Source organism: Chiloscyllium punctatum, chromosome 10 (assembly GCF_047496795.1).
Source record: "Chiloscyllium punctatum isolate Juve2018m chromosome 10, sChiPun1.3, whole genome shotgun sequence".
In the NCBI taxonomy this organism is placed as follows: Eukaryota; Metazoa; Chordata; class Chondrichthyes; order Orectolobiformes; family Hemiscylliidae; genus Chiloscyllium; species Chiloscyllium punctatum.
The window spans coordinates 58,264,609-58,279,810 of record NC_092748.1 but is presented as its reverse complement, the minus strand read 5'-3'; the positions used below and the strand labels follow the sequence as shown (position 1 = coordinate 58,279,810).

Sequence of the window (15,202 nt, the reverse complement as noted above, 5' to 3'; positions counted from 1 at the left end):
ACTCCCTAACTCCATTGATTCCTGAACAATCACCATCAATACCTCCACAATCTTCTCAGCTGGTCTACCAGAGTCCTGGTTGTAGTCCATTTGGTCTGGGTGATTTATCCATCTTCAGACAATGCAGCTTCCCTAGCACCTACTCCTTAGTGATGACCACTACATTCATCTGTGCCCCAACTCTCTTAAACGTTTGGAGTGCTACTGGCGTATTCTACTTGAAAACTAATGCAAAGTACCTTTTCAGTTCCGCCACCATTTTTTTGTTCCCCATTACTTCTCAAGTCTCATTTTCCAGTAGTCCAATGTCATAGATTCATAGAGTCATAGAGATGTACAGCATGGAAACAGTCCCTTTGGTCCAACCCGTCCATGCCGACCAGATATCCCAACCCAATCTAGACCCACCTGCCAGCACCTGGCCCATATCCTTCCAAACCCTTCCTACTCATATACCCATCCAAATGCCTCTCAAATGTTGCAATTGTACCAGCCTCCAGCACTTCCTCTGGCAGCTCATTCCATATCCATACCACCATCTGCGTGGAAAGTTGTCCCTTAGGTCTCTTTTATATCTTTCCTCTCTCACCCTAAACCTATGCCCTTAAGACTCCCCCACCCCAGGGAAAAGACTTTGTCTATTTATCCTATCCATGCCCCTCATAATTTTGTAACCCTCTATAAGGTCACCCCTCAGCCTCTGACGCTCCAGGGAAAACAGCCCCAGCCTGTTCAGCCTCTCCTCATAACTCAAATCCTCCAACCATGGCAACATCCTTGTAAATCTTTAATGAACCCTTTCAAGTTTCACAACATCTTTCCACTAGGAAGGTACCAGAATTGCACATAATATTCCAACAGTGACCTAACCAATGTTCTGTACAACTGCAATATGACCTCTCAACTCCTGTACTCAATACTCTGACCAATGAAAGAAAACATACAAAACGCTTTCTTCACTATCCTATACACCTGCAACTCCACTTTCAAGGAGTTATGAATTGCACTCCAAGGTCTCTTTGTTCAGCAACACTCCCTAGGACCTTACTATTAAGGGTATACGTCCTGCTAAGATTTGCTTTCCCAAAATGCAGCACCTCGCATTTATCTGAATTAAACTCCATCTGCCACTTCTCAGCCCATTAGCCCATCTGGTCAAGATCCTGTTGTAATCTGAGGTAACCTTCTTCGTTGTCCACTACACCTCCAATTTTGCTGTCATCTGCAAACTTACTAACTGTACCTCTTATGCTCGCATCCAAATCAATTACATAAATGACAAAAAGTAGAGGAGACAGCACCAATCCTCATGGCACTCCACTGGTCACAGGCCTCCAGTCTGAAAAACAACCCTCCACCACCACCCTCTGTCTTCTACCTTTGAGCCAGTTCTGTATCCAAATGGCTAGTTCTCGCTTTATTCCATGAGATCTAACCTTGCTAACCAGTGTCCCATGGGGAACCTTGTTGAACGCCTTACTGAAGTCCACATAGATCATATCTACCCCTCTGCCCTCATCAATCCTCTTTGTTACTTCCTCAAAAAACTCAATCAAGTTTGTGAGACATGATTTCCCACGCACAAAGCCATGTTGACTATCCATAATCAGTCCTTCCCTTTCCAAATACATGTACATCCTGTCCCTCAGGATTCCCTCCAACAACTTGCTCACCACCGAGGTCAGGCTCACTGGTCTATCGTTCCTTGGCTTGTCCTTACCACCCTTCTTAAACAGTGACAGCACGTTAGCCAACCTTCAGTCTTCTGGCACCTCACCTGTGACTCTGAAGAGGTCTAGCAATCACTTCTCTAGCTTCCCACAGAGTTCTAGGGTACACCTGATCAGATCCTGGGGATTTATCCACCTTTATGTGTTTCAAGACATCCAGCACTTCCTCCTCTGTAATATGTTCACTCTAGCCTCTCTATTATCTTCTTTGTATCTGAAAAAAACCCTTCTAATCTTCTTTTATATTACAAGCTAGCTTACCTCATATTTCACCTTATTGCTTTTTACATTGTCCTCTGCTGGTTTTTAAAGGTTTCCCAACCCTCTGGCTTCAACTAATCTTCACTACTTTGTGTGCTTTTTCTTTTGCTTTTATGCTGATCCTGACTTCCATTGCCTTGTCCTCCCCTTAATATGTTTCTTCTTCCTTGGGATGAATTTCTGCTGTGACTCTTGAATTATTCCCAGAAACATGCATCATTGCTGCTCCACCATCTTCCCTGTTGGGCTCCCCTTCTGAGTAACTCTGGCTAGTTCCTCCTTCATGTCTTTGTAGTTACCTTTGCTCAACTGTAATATCATTACACCTGATTCCAGTTTCTCTTTCTCAAACAGCAGGGTGAATTCTATCATATTGTGGTCATTGTCCCCCAAGGGGTTCCTTCACCTACTCCCTCATCAAATCAGACTCATTACACAACACCAAATCCAGAATTGCCTGTTCCTTAGTGGGCTGTACCACAAACTGTTCCAAAAACCATCTTAGACATTCCACAAATTTCTTTTCTTGAGATCCACTATCACCTGATATTTCCCAGTCCATGTACATACTGAGGTCCCCCACAATTATAATAGTACCTTTCTTACACACCTTTTCTCTTGTCTAGTTTATTTTCTGCTCCACATCCTGACTACTGTGAGGGGCCTGTACACAACTCTCATCACGGTCTTTTTTTCCCTTTGTAATTACTCAATTCTACCCACATAGATTCCATGTCTACTGAACTTATATTGTTCTTGTTATCAATTTAATTTAACTTCTTACTAACAAGGCAATCCTGCCCACCCCTGCCCATCTGCCAGTCCTTTTGATAGGACATTTATGTTTGGATATTTTGTTCCTAGCTCTGAACCCCATGTGATGCCTACAACATTGTACCCACCAACTTCAATTCGTGCTGCTAGCTCAATTTACGTTGTTTCATATACTATGCATATTTAAGTACAACACCCTCAGCCCTGCATTGACCTCACCCTGCCCCCTTCTCATAGTTGTCCCTTATCTGATATGCCTGAGGTTAGATTCTTGACCCTTTCCATAATCTCTGCCCTAGTACTGTTCTGGAAATCTCTCCTGAGCTTCCCCTTGTAACCATCCTATTCCACAAGAATCTTGGTCCCAGATGGTTCAGATGGATTCTTTGCTGATAGTACCATTCCTTCCTGTCCCAATAGCAATGCCAAAGCCCCATGAAATGGAACTTCTCTTTCCTATACCACTCCTTTAGCTATACATTTACTTCTGTAATCTTTTTATCTCTTTGCCAATTTGCATATGGTTTAGATAAGAATCCAGAGATTACTACCTTTGAGGTCCTGTTTTTAATTTTTTCCTAATTTCTGATACTCCCAAACAGGACCTCTTACTTACTGTTGCCTACATTGCTGGTGCCAACATGGAGCACAAAATCAAGGTGAAATGAGACTTTGATAAAACTGCCAAGTCATGGTCAGAGCTGAGTAGTTGATAATTTGTCAGTTGCAGCTGCAGACTTATACATACAATGAGACAAGCTGTTCCTTTATTGAAGGCAGCAAACCAGAAAAAAAGTGATCTCCTCCTGCTGCCTGCAGATTCCAAAATGACTATCATCCCAGATGTCCACTATTCGTCAGAAACAGAAATAATTCAGCAACAAAGTTTATGACAGTAACAGCACTTGACATGTGAACAACACTCTCAGGGGAAAACAATACACAGGCATGTGTTGATACCAGAGGAACAGCCAAGAACAAAGTGCATGTGTGCCATTAGGAAACCTGTAGTATTCAAAGACCATGTGTGCAATGTAAAGACTGATGAAAGAGGACTGATTAGAGTTACCTTACTAATCCATTAATGAAGGATACGTTTCTTTGTGAGTATGTTTATTGTGTAACTTTTAATACTTGTAACCACAATTGGAAGTACATGCAGTATATTTTTGTTGCTTTTTTATAAAAAATGGATCTTTGGAGAAATGCTATTATGCTTATTGTGATGCCTGGCATACTGAAGTAATGTGACCGCTAACTCTGCTGTAGGTATTGTTGTGTTCTTTTTCTGTGGCAGACATTAAACAAACATCACTTGAGACTGTTGTGATTGTCCTTTTGGAATCTTAGTAATTTTAAGGATATTGTTTCATGGCAATGGTTGTCATTGAAAGTCCGTGACCACCATCTTTCTCTTGCAGGGTAAGGAGAAAAAGGCCTAAAACTTATTCAAGAAGGGAAGTAGAAACAACCTTGGTAATTCTAGATCAGTGAGCCTTACTTTCTTTGTGGGTTAAGTGTTGTAAAAGGTTATAAGAGATAGGATTTATAATCAGCTAGAAAGGAAGAAGTTGATTAGGGTTAGTCAACACGATTTTGTGAAGGGTAGGTCGTGCCTCACAAACCTTATTGAGTTCTTTGAGAAGGTGACCAAACAGGTGGATGAGGGTAAAGTGGTTGATGAGGTGTATATAGATTTCAGTGAGGCGTTAGATAAAGTTCCCCACAATAGACTATTGCACAAACACAGAGGCATGGGATTGAGGGTGATTTGATGATTTAAATCAGAAATTGGCTAGCTGAAGGAAGACAGAGGGTGGTGGTTGATGGGAAATGTTCATCCTGGAGTTCAGTTACTAGTGGTGTACCGCAAGGATCTGTTTTGGGGCCACCACTGTTTGACATTTTTATTAATGATCTGGATGAGGGTGTAGAAGGATGGATTAGTAAATTTGCAGATGATTCTACGGTCGGTGGAGTTTTGGATAGTGCCAAAGGATGTTGCGGATTACAGAGGGACATAGATAAACTGCAGAGCTAGGCTGAGAGATGGCAAATGGAGATTAATGCAGAAGGTTGTGAGGTGATTCACTTTGGAAGGATTAACAGGAATACCAAGTACAGGGCTAATGGTAAGATTCTTGGTAGTGTAGACAAGCAGAGAGACCTTGGTGTCCATGTGCATAGATCCCTAAAAGTTGCCATCCAGTTTGATACGGTTGTTAAGAAGGCGTATGGTGTATTGGCTTTTATTGGTAGGGGCAACTGAGTTTTAGTGCCATGAGGTGATGCTGCAGCTGTACAAAACTCTGGTGTGGTCACACTTGGAGTATTGTGTGCATATTATAAGAAGAATGTGGAAGCTTTGGAAAGGATTCAGAGGAGATTTACTAGGATGTTGCCTGGTATAGAGGGAAGGTCTTATGAAGAAAGGCTGAGGAACTGAGGCTGCTTTCATTAGAGAGAAAAAGGTTGAGAGGAGACTTGAGACATATAAGATAAACAGAGGATTAGATAGGGTGGGCAGTGAGAGCCTTTTTCCTCGGATGGTGATGGCTAGCATGAGGGGACATAGCTTTAAACTGAGGGGTAATAGATATAGGACAGAGAATAGTAGGGGCATGGAATGCCCTGCCTGCAATGGTAGTAGATTCACCAACTTTAAGGGCATTTAAATGATCATTGGATAAACATGGATGAAAATGGAATAGCTTAGATTGGATGAGCTTCAGATTGGTTTCACAGGTCAGTGCAACATTGAGGGCCGAAGGGTCTGTAGTGCGCTGTAATGTTCTATGTTCTAACTCACGGAAAGCACCATAGGAAGCTCGAAGGAAGAAGATTAAATGTCACTCTCCAGAGAAATCACAATATCTGCAACCACTCCTTGCAACTAATTAATGCTGGATACTGGCTCAAAGGTATAACTTATCAATGTTAGTATACATTGCATTATTCCAAACAGATCTTGATAAACTTCTGAAAGAAGTCTGTTTAAAATATTTCTTGCAGTAATGTTTGCTATTACTTTGGAAACTAGAAAAACACTTAGAAGCTGTTCCTGGAATCCTCACATTACAGAAATATTATGGGCTGTCAGCCTCTTGTATATTCCATAAAAGTTTACACAATTTCTAACAGAGATAGAAAATAGAATCCTCCCATTTCTGCATGCATCATATGAGTGCATGTATCCTGTGATGATGTGATGTAGAGGCAATTTTAAGTGCCATTGCAGGCAATATGAATCAGAAGAAATAATATTCCCTGAAACCGAGATGTTGAGAAAAAGAATGATAAAGAAAAAGGTACATGAAGGCCCTTTGGGAGGCAGAGGATATATATTGGCAACAGTGTTATGACTTTCCCTTCCAACCTTGTGAAGCTGAACTTCCTGAACCCAATGGCTGATGGCCATGGAGATTGTACTGACTGAGACTTATCTCATGGGAGTCTCATGGGATCTGGGTGGATGGAAACAAAACTGGCTTGACCATGGAAGACAGAGAGTAGCAGTGGAACAGTGCCTTTCTGAATGGAGATCACTAACGAGTGGCATTCCACAAGGATCAATGCTGGAACCATTATTGTTTGTAATATATAAAAAGGATTTGGAGGAAAATGTAGCTAGTTTTATTAGTTAGTTTGTGGATGATACCAAAATTGATGGAATTGCAGATAGTGAGGAGGATTGTCAAAGGAGACAGTGGGATATACATAGATTGAAAATTCCACAGAGAAACGGCAGATGGAGTTTAATCCAGACAAATATTGGAGGTGATACATTTTGGGAGATCAAATTCAGGTGCGAATTGTACAATAAATGGTAGAACCATTAGGAACATTGACGTACAGAGAGACCTGGGCATACAGGTTCACAGATCCTTGAGAATGGCAACACAGGTGAATAAGATGGTCAAGAAGGCATACAACATGCTTGCTTTCATCAGCTGAGGAACTGAATATAAAAGTTAGCAAGTTACGTTACAGCTGTATAAAACTTTAATTAGGCCACATTTGGAACATTGCATGCAGTTCTATCCACCACATTATTAGAAGGATGTTGTTGCTTTGGAGAGGGTGCAGAGAAGGTTTACCAGGATGTTGCCTAGTTTGGAAGGTTTTAATTGTGAGAAGGTAGATAAACACTGATTGTTTTCACTGGAAAGATGGAGGCTGAGCGGCAACCTGATAGAGGTCTACAAATTATGAGAGGCATAGATAGGTTGGATAGTCAGAGACTTTTTCTCAAGGTGGAAATGTCAACTGCAGGAGGCCACAGGTTCAACATGAGGGGGAACGTTTAGGAGACAAGTGTGGGGAAAATTTTTCACATAAAGGGTGATGGGTGCCTAGAACACCCTGCCAGCGGAGGTGGAAGCAGGCATTGTTTAAGGTGTATCTTGATAGGCAGATGAATGAGAGATGAACAAAGGGATAGAAACTGTGTATGGGTATTTTTATTATGGGTCTGAATAAGGATTAGGAATTGGCTCAAGCTTGGTGGGCTGAAGGGCCTGTTCCTGTGTTGTATTGAATTGTATTGTATTGTATTATACAATATATTAGTGTATTAAAATCCTTATTTTAGTCAGTACCATCTCCAAAGGTGCATCTGAGAATCAGGGTGCCTTGTTGTTTCAAACAGCATCTCATTCAGGTTGCTCCTGTTTCAGATATTGTCTTGTTCTTCAAGTTGTTCAAAAAATTATGTTGTCTCTTAACTATAAAGCCTAAATTATACAAACTATTTGTTCAAAATTTGTTCTGTTTTATTCAAAATTGAGCCTTAAACCTCACATCCTATCGACTGCTGAATCTGATTAAAACACCTGATCTTTCTTATAAACATTTTTGTCTAACACTCTTACAAGAAAGAAAGGAAGGCTCAGCCATCCCTCCACTCTGGAAAAAAGGTGGGTCCCAAATAGACTGACATTATGGAAGGTCACCTTGCAAACATAATTTGCTCAGGCAACCCTAAAGAGGTGAGCAGCACACTTCTGTCTATCAAAGGGGGGAATTGCTGTCCTTGAAAGCTTGCAGTCAGTCTGATTGGCCAGTGAATCTAGTAACTGGAGCTCAGTTGTAGGTATTACTGGGATGTAAGATGTCCCGTGAAGATTAAGGATAGATATATCATGGATTTAAGGGTAGGGAGGTATCATGGAGCCTAGAGAAGGTGTTGGAGGGCACGTTTTGGTGACCAAGTTGAAAGTGAAAATGGGAGGAATGGTAACATCTGGGATAGGGAAACACCCTCCTCTCTGAAGTAGGTACCCCACTTCTTTCCTGCCAAACCAGTCTTCGAACACCTGCCGCTAAGCTCATCCCCGCCTATTATAGAATGGACAACATAATATTCAGGTTGAATAAAAGCAAAATACTGTGGATGCTGGAAATCTGGAATATAAACACAATGTGCAAAAGAAACTCAATAGGTCTGGCAGTGTTTGCATTGAGAGAAATAGAGTTAATGTTTCAGATCTGATGGTTCTAAAAAGGGCTTGGAAAATTGTGGCTTTTATACTGTTGACAAAGGGGGAAGTAGAGCAAGTGGAACAGCTGGTGAGGATGCTTTTGGCAAAATATGTGCACATGCTGGTTAAGGGTAATCTTGATGCAAATTAGGTGCTAATGGTAGGTGTGAATAGCCAAAAATGCAAACAAACCATTCAAACAAGATACAGGGTGGAGGGAAAGGAAGTGTAATCAAAATGGGTGTTCATGCTTTGAAGCTGTTGAACTCGTTGTTGAGTCCTGAAGCCTGTAAATTACTCAAGTGAAAAATACAATGCTGTTCCTCCAGCTTGTATTGAGCTCTGCTGGAACACTGCAACAAATTCAAAAGGGAGATTTTTTCACAAAATCACAATGGTGTATTGAAATAACAACTGGGAAGTTAGGGATGTGCTGGCACTGGAGGGAGTCCAAAGGAGGTTTTGCAAGAATGATCCTAGTGATGAAGGGCTTGTCATATGAAGAGCAGTTGAGGATTCTCGGTCTGTACTCGATGGAGTTTAGAAGGATGAGAGCGGATCTCATTACAGAATAGTGAGGGGCCTGGATAGAGTGGATTTAAGAAGGTGCTTCCACTTGTAGAAAAGACTAGAACCCGAGGGCATAGCCTCAGAATGAAGTGACAGTCCTTGAGAACTGAAATAAAGAGGAATTTCTTCACCAGAGGGTGACAACTCTGTGGAACACATTGCCACAGAAGGCTAAGGGGGCTACATAATTGAATGTCTTTGAGACAGAGATAGGTTCTTGATTAGTAATGAGATTAAGCATTACGTGGAGAAGATAGGATACTGTGAAGATAGGTGAATGATTAAGTAGTGGAGCAGACTCAATAAGCCAAATGGCCTAAATCTGCTCCTATGTCTATAGTCTTATGGATCATTCTTGGTTTGTGGAATGGGGCGAGAACTTCTGTCCAAAGAAGTAGGCATGGAGTCGAAGGCAACAGAAGAAAAGAACACAGTTTGTTAAGCATCATAATTGGGAGAGTATATGGTGAATATACAGCAAGAGATGGGATTGGAAGAAGGCTCAAGTCAGAGGGAAGACGAGGAGAGGAAAAATACGGAGGAGTATCAATGCATATGAGATTTTTGAAGATTTTGTTCCTTAAGAAAGAAAAAAGGTTTATGTTATAATATTCAGGTTAATTGGCTTGTGCGAAAACTCAATTACCCACTAAATTATGTTTTTAAAAATGACATCAATCTGTCAATTTTGGTTTACACCCTCCTATCATTTTATGGAGGGGTAGAATATTTTACATGTCCCCTTGCCAAAAGCACATTGATTTCAGGTTGTAATTTTTATTTGCATTTTTATTTGCAATTAATAATACTTCTGTCACAAAGCATTTTTATGAAAAGGGCATTGTCCAGTTTTATCTTGCAAAACTGATCAGAGTTCAGTTTGTATTTGTAATACCTGGAAAAGGTTTTGGTGACCTGACCAAAGCTAAAGAGTTGAGTGAAAATGATCATTAATGGTTTCACATACTGATATTTATTCATATCCCTGCTGGTGCTGCTGCTGGTGGTCTTCTCTTCACTGTAACTCCTCACTGCCTCAACAAATCAATAAGCCAAGCTTCTGTCAAAACAAATGGCTGCAAATTAAGTTTTATTCCTGTGGTCTGGGATCTTAACAGAAAGCACTCTCAAGAAATCACGTAAGTATTTTTTAAAAAAAAGTCTTCTAACAGTTAATGCTTTGATTCCTAAGAAAACCTTCTTCTGCTTTTGAAATATGCTTCTGTTTTATATCATCGCAAATAAAAATTTCTGCAGATTTCAGAATAAATGAAATATTATTTGAGGTTCAGAATAGGAAAGTCCATGTAATGCTGAAAGGATCAAATAGTTTAAGTTACTTCTTGATGCTGTACAGTTTATATCAAAATAATAGTTGATGTGATCTACAAACGAGTGCTACTGTTGGAATCTCATGAATTCTACAAAGTGCAGGTTCTGGAGCTGGCAGGTAAATCTCAAAGATCTTCCATTTGTGCCACATGTCTGGTAGTTGCTGATTAAATGTAACCTCATTGATGTGTTTTGTAATCTAGAAGATCATCATGAAATTTTAAAAACAAACTTGCGCAGAGTCCCCATGCCACCAATGAGCACTGAGACTGGTAGCTGTCATGGGGATGATGTACCCCGCACAGAATTTATGAGAGTAAAGCAGTTGCTGGGAAGTATGAATAGACACAAGGTATTGCATAAATATGCATGATGGCTGCATGCTGCTGTGGCTTTTATTTCTGTTTCTCCACAAATAAAAGAAGGCCTCAGCAGAGAAAAGACTCACAATAATCAGCTGAATGATTATGTGATATTGAATGAAATAATAGCAGAGAAGGAGAGTCAGCAGAAAGCAACCTCATAGCCCTGGATGGAAGAACTCACTGCCCAGCAGCGGGTGAGAGAGCTTGGTCACTCTGCACTGCAGTGGACCTCAGGTCCATCCAATTGCAGCTGATGAGAAGCAGGACGATCACCAGGCTGCAGGAGAGGATGCCTCAGGGAACAAAGGGCAGCACTGAGGCAGAGTTTGGAAGAAAAGGGGCTAGCCCTGTAGCACAATGTGGAGGAAGAGGGGTCAACCCTGCAGTACTCGAGGAGCAAAGTATGAAGCTTGAGAATGCACTCAGAATCAGGTTAGCTTTTATCCTCTTTATGTGGCTATGTAGAAATGTTGGATCTGAAATTCTCTTTAATGGTACTGTATTTTTTTACATTATAGTCTGAGGGACAATGCACACGTTGTTGTGTCCCCAGTGCTTTTTGACATTGGAGATATTGCTGCAAACACTTAGACATCTATTGATGGCAGGATTCCAGGGCACCACCCAATCTCTTGGCTCAGTGACAGCAAATAGAGTACTAACAGCACCATCACTATAGATCAGTTTTGTCAATTTTGTGTATTGCTATTTCCTTTTTTTAACTTACAGGATGAACTGATATGTGCAATCGAGATCCTGGAGCACCTGTGATTCTTGATCTGCAGCCAGAAGACAAACTCAGTGTTTATAAAGAACATAGCTGTTGGAATCTGAGGAACAAAGGTGGTGCAGGAAAAATCAGTCTGACGCAACCAAGCCCACCATCTATGAATTGCAAGGTCATTTCAAAGCCAGTGCTTTTGTCAGTCAAGCTGAATGCTGTGTGAAGTATTAACACCTGTTCCTTTCTTATTTATTGGACTGACATGCATTTTGCAATGTGAATTTATACTTAAGATTTCTTTGTTTTCTACATTGAAAGTACATTTCACCAGCCACTTCACACCCAGGGCCTAAGTAGATAGAAGGCTTCTAAGGTAGAAGGCTTCATACACAAGATGAATGCCTATATTTTAGCCAAGACTTGAACAAGAAGCTCTGGACAATGACTTAATAATTGTTGGCATTATGTGTACAATTTGTAAATAAATGTTGCGGTTGTATGCTAATTATTCCCTGTACATAAATTTAATTTCATGTTTTGGGTTTTGTTGATAAATAATTCTAATTGAGCTGCTCTTTGCCTTGTGACAAGTTAATTTGGCTCACAGCCAGGATCCCTCGAGCTTACTTTTATTAATCTAGCTGACGATCCACATTACCATATGTTTAAAATCTGCAGACTGGAGAAACAATCATAATCATAAGGGTTTGCGTGCTCATTATGTCCAGAAAATACCAGTATGAGCCAGTAAAAAATATTCGACTGGTGACAACCATTTCCAACTGCTAGCGGCAACAGGAATGTCACCAGTAACAAATCTCCAACAACTTGAGAAAAGGTCTAATGGTGGCCAACTGGGATTCACCAATTCCTACTACGCCAAATACTATCATTTGTACTAGTCTGGTATAACTTCTAATTTCTGGGAAGGAATTCATATTGCTAATTAATTCTAGTTAAATAAAAGTACTGTATCTAAGGTGAACCTTTAGAATAATTGAAGGTCTCTGGGGGAGCTGTTGACATTAATCTACTGCATTGAAGGCTAGCTTCGGAGCCTTAGGGTTGGCATCGAGTGGATAAAAAGTGGTCAGAACTATGGATGGATATAGTGGTGGATATCATGAGCCTGGAAGTCCAGGTAGATGGGGAAAGGAGGGTAAGAAGTTCTAGCAGGGAGCTTAATGAACAGGAACATCCAAAGCATGGATTGGTAAGAATCTTTTCTTCTAGGTTCAGTTAAATAACAACTTCTTTGCACAAATTCTTCAGGGTTGGCGACCTTAGGATAAACAAATTTTGCAGCAGGAACTTTGAGTAGGATTGATTATGCCAATTACATATGCGAAAGGAATAATAACACCTGCTTAGGGCATGGGTAAGAAACATTTCTTGTTTGCCCTTCCTAAAACCGGCAGATGACACACTTCTAATTGGTTTTATGTAAGCGGTGAGGCTGATATTTTGAAGGCTTCAAAATCCAAGCAGTATCTAGCCAACAACCAGTACATGAATTGGACTTTGGACACATCAGAGTAAAATGTATGGAGAAATAAACCATTGGGTACCTGTGGGAGGAAACAACAGAAAAGTTTCAAGAGCCATATAAATGAGGGTGGAATTGACACTGACTGTCATATCTCTCATCATCAGAACTGCTAATTGACATTGGAAATAGCTCAATGACCTAATAAAGGAAGACAAGGTAACACACTGCCCTCTCCCTTGCAGAGCTGGCTAAACTCTGTTAATTAGTAAGAGAGTTGATCAAGACCTTATCATGTGTGTTAGCATTTTCTGAAACAACATCACAATAATTTTGAAATATAATCTTATAAATGTTCCTTTAGCAGCTATCTGCTGATTACATTTTTTGATGTTAGCAGGCAGACATCTCTTAAATGCTAGTTCTCACCTAATTCACTCAATTGTATTGCAAGATATACAACCACAACACTTAAGACTGAGCTTCCATAGTCCACTGGGGGAGATAATTCCAAAGGTTCATCACCCCCGTGCGAAAATATTTCTCCTCATCTTGATCCTAAATGCCATCCCCTTATTGAAAAAAATTACCCCTAGTTCTAGACTCCTCAACAACTTACAGGAAACATCTTACCTGCACCTCTTTGCTTCCATCTCACTTGCACCTATCCTTTATATGTTTTATAGGTGACAATGATTTTTCAAACTCTAGAAAATACAGTCTCAGTTTCCCCAATTGCTTTCCATTGTAGAGTCCTACAATCTCAGGGACAATTCTGGTGGAGCTTTTATGCAAGCTATCTGTAGCATTGGTATCTTTCCAGAGATAAGGAGACCAAAACTGCATACAGTACTTCAGGTTTAGTCTAACCTGAACTCCTATATGACTGAAGAAAGGTATCACCACTCCTGTACTACAAATCCACTTGCAATAAATGCTAACATTTCATTTGCCTTTCTGATAGCTTACTATACCTGCATGTTAGCCTTACTTTACTATGATTTGGAGATGCCGGTGTTGGACTGGGGTGTACAAAGTTAAAAATCACACAACACTAGGTTATAGTCCAACAGGTTTAATTGGAAGAACACTGGCTTTCGGAGCGACGCTCCTTCATCAGGTGGTAGTACGGCCCCCACTACCACCTGATGAAGGAGCATCATTCCAAAAGCTAGTGTACTTCCAATTAAACCTGTTGGACTATAACCTGGTGTTGTGTGATTTTTAACTTTACTTTACTATGATTTACTGATAAGGACACCCAATTCCCTTTGCACCTCTTTCCAATCTTTTGACATTTAAGAAGTACCCTGAACATCTGTTTTTCCACCAAAGTGGATAAATTCACATTTTTCCACATTATGTTCCATCTGCCATGTTCTAGCCCAATCACTGTGTCTGTCCAAGACACTCTACCAGTTTGTCAAAACACTTCCAGCTTTCTATCATTTAAAAATCTGAAAACATTACATTTTATCTCCATGTCCAAATTATTGAAATATATTGTGATTTGTTGGAACCTAAGTACTCATTCTTATTTTTTTTTCATTTCAAAAATATACTTTATTCATAAAATGATTTGATGGTCTGTACATTTGGTCATGCCATACATATGTCAACATTTACATACACAGATCAGAATTTATCATTGTTATATACAGGTCTGTGCATTTCTCAATCATATGCCCATATATTTAGCTGAGGCATCAGCAGAGCCCAATGACTGCATGGGCCCCCTGTTCTTCTTTAGGCAGGCAGATGTTACACGGTGGTCTTTCCCCACCGCGCCTTGGCGGCAGCTGCCCCAAGCTTCAGCACGTCCCTCAACATGTAGTCCTGGACCTTGGAATGCAACACTCAGTCGGGGTCAACTCCTTCAGCTGGAAGATCAACAGGTTTTGGACCGCCCAGAGAGCATCCTTCACCGAGTTAATGATCCTCCAGGTGCAGCTGATGTTCGTCTCGGTGTGAGTCCCGGGGAACAGGCCGTAGAGCACGGAGTCCCGCGTCACGGCGCTGCTCGGGACGAACCTCGACAAACACCACTGCATTCCTCTCCAGACTTCCTCTGCATAGGCACATTCCAGAAGGAGGTGTGTGACAGTCTCGTCCCCCCCACAGCCGCTTCGAGGGCAGCGTGCAGTGCGGCAGAGAGTCCAGGTGTGCATAAAGGATCTCACAGGCAGACCCCTTCTCACCGCCAGCCAAGCCATGTCTTGGTGCTTGTTGGAAAGTTCTGGCAATGAGGCATTCTGCCAAATGGCTTTGACAGTCTGCTCAGGGAACCGCTCGACAGGATCCGCCCTCTCCTTTTCCCGAAGGGTCTCAAGGACACTACGTGCTGACCACTTCCTGATGGACTTGTGGTCAAAGGTGTTTTTCCTCATAAATTTCTCCACGAAGGACAGGTGGTACGGAATGGTCCAACTACTCGGAGCGTTCCGCGGCAGCGAGGCCAGGCCCATCCTTCGCAACACCGG

At 41.2% G+C, this 15,202-nt stretch overlaps 1 long non-coding RNA gene across 1 annotated transcript in view; it reads left to right on the top strand.

The window, feature by feature from the left end:
• LOC140482197 (uncharacterized) overlaps positions 1-11,426 on the top strand; it is a 196,721-nt gene extending 185,295 nt beyond the window's left edge. The window contains exon 4 of the long non-coding RNA XR_011961684.1: positions 11,242-11,426. This is a non-coding gene — a long non-coding RNA (uncharacterized lncRNA). The remainder of the gene's footprint in view (positions 1-11,241) is intronic.
• Positions 11,427-15,202: the final 3,776 nt, after the last annotated feature.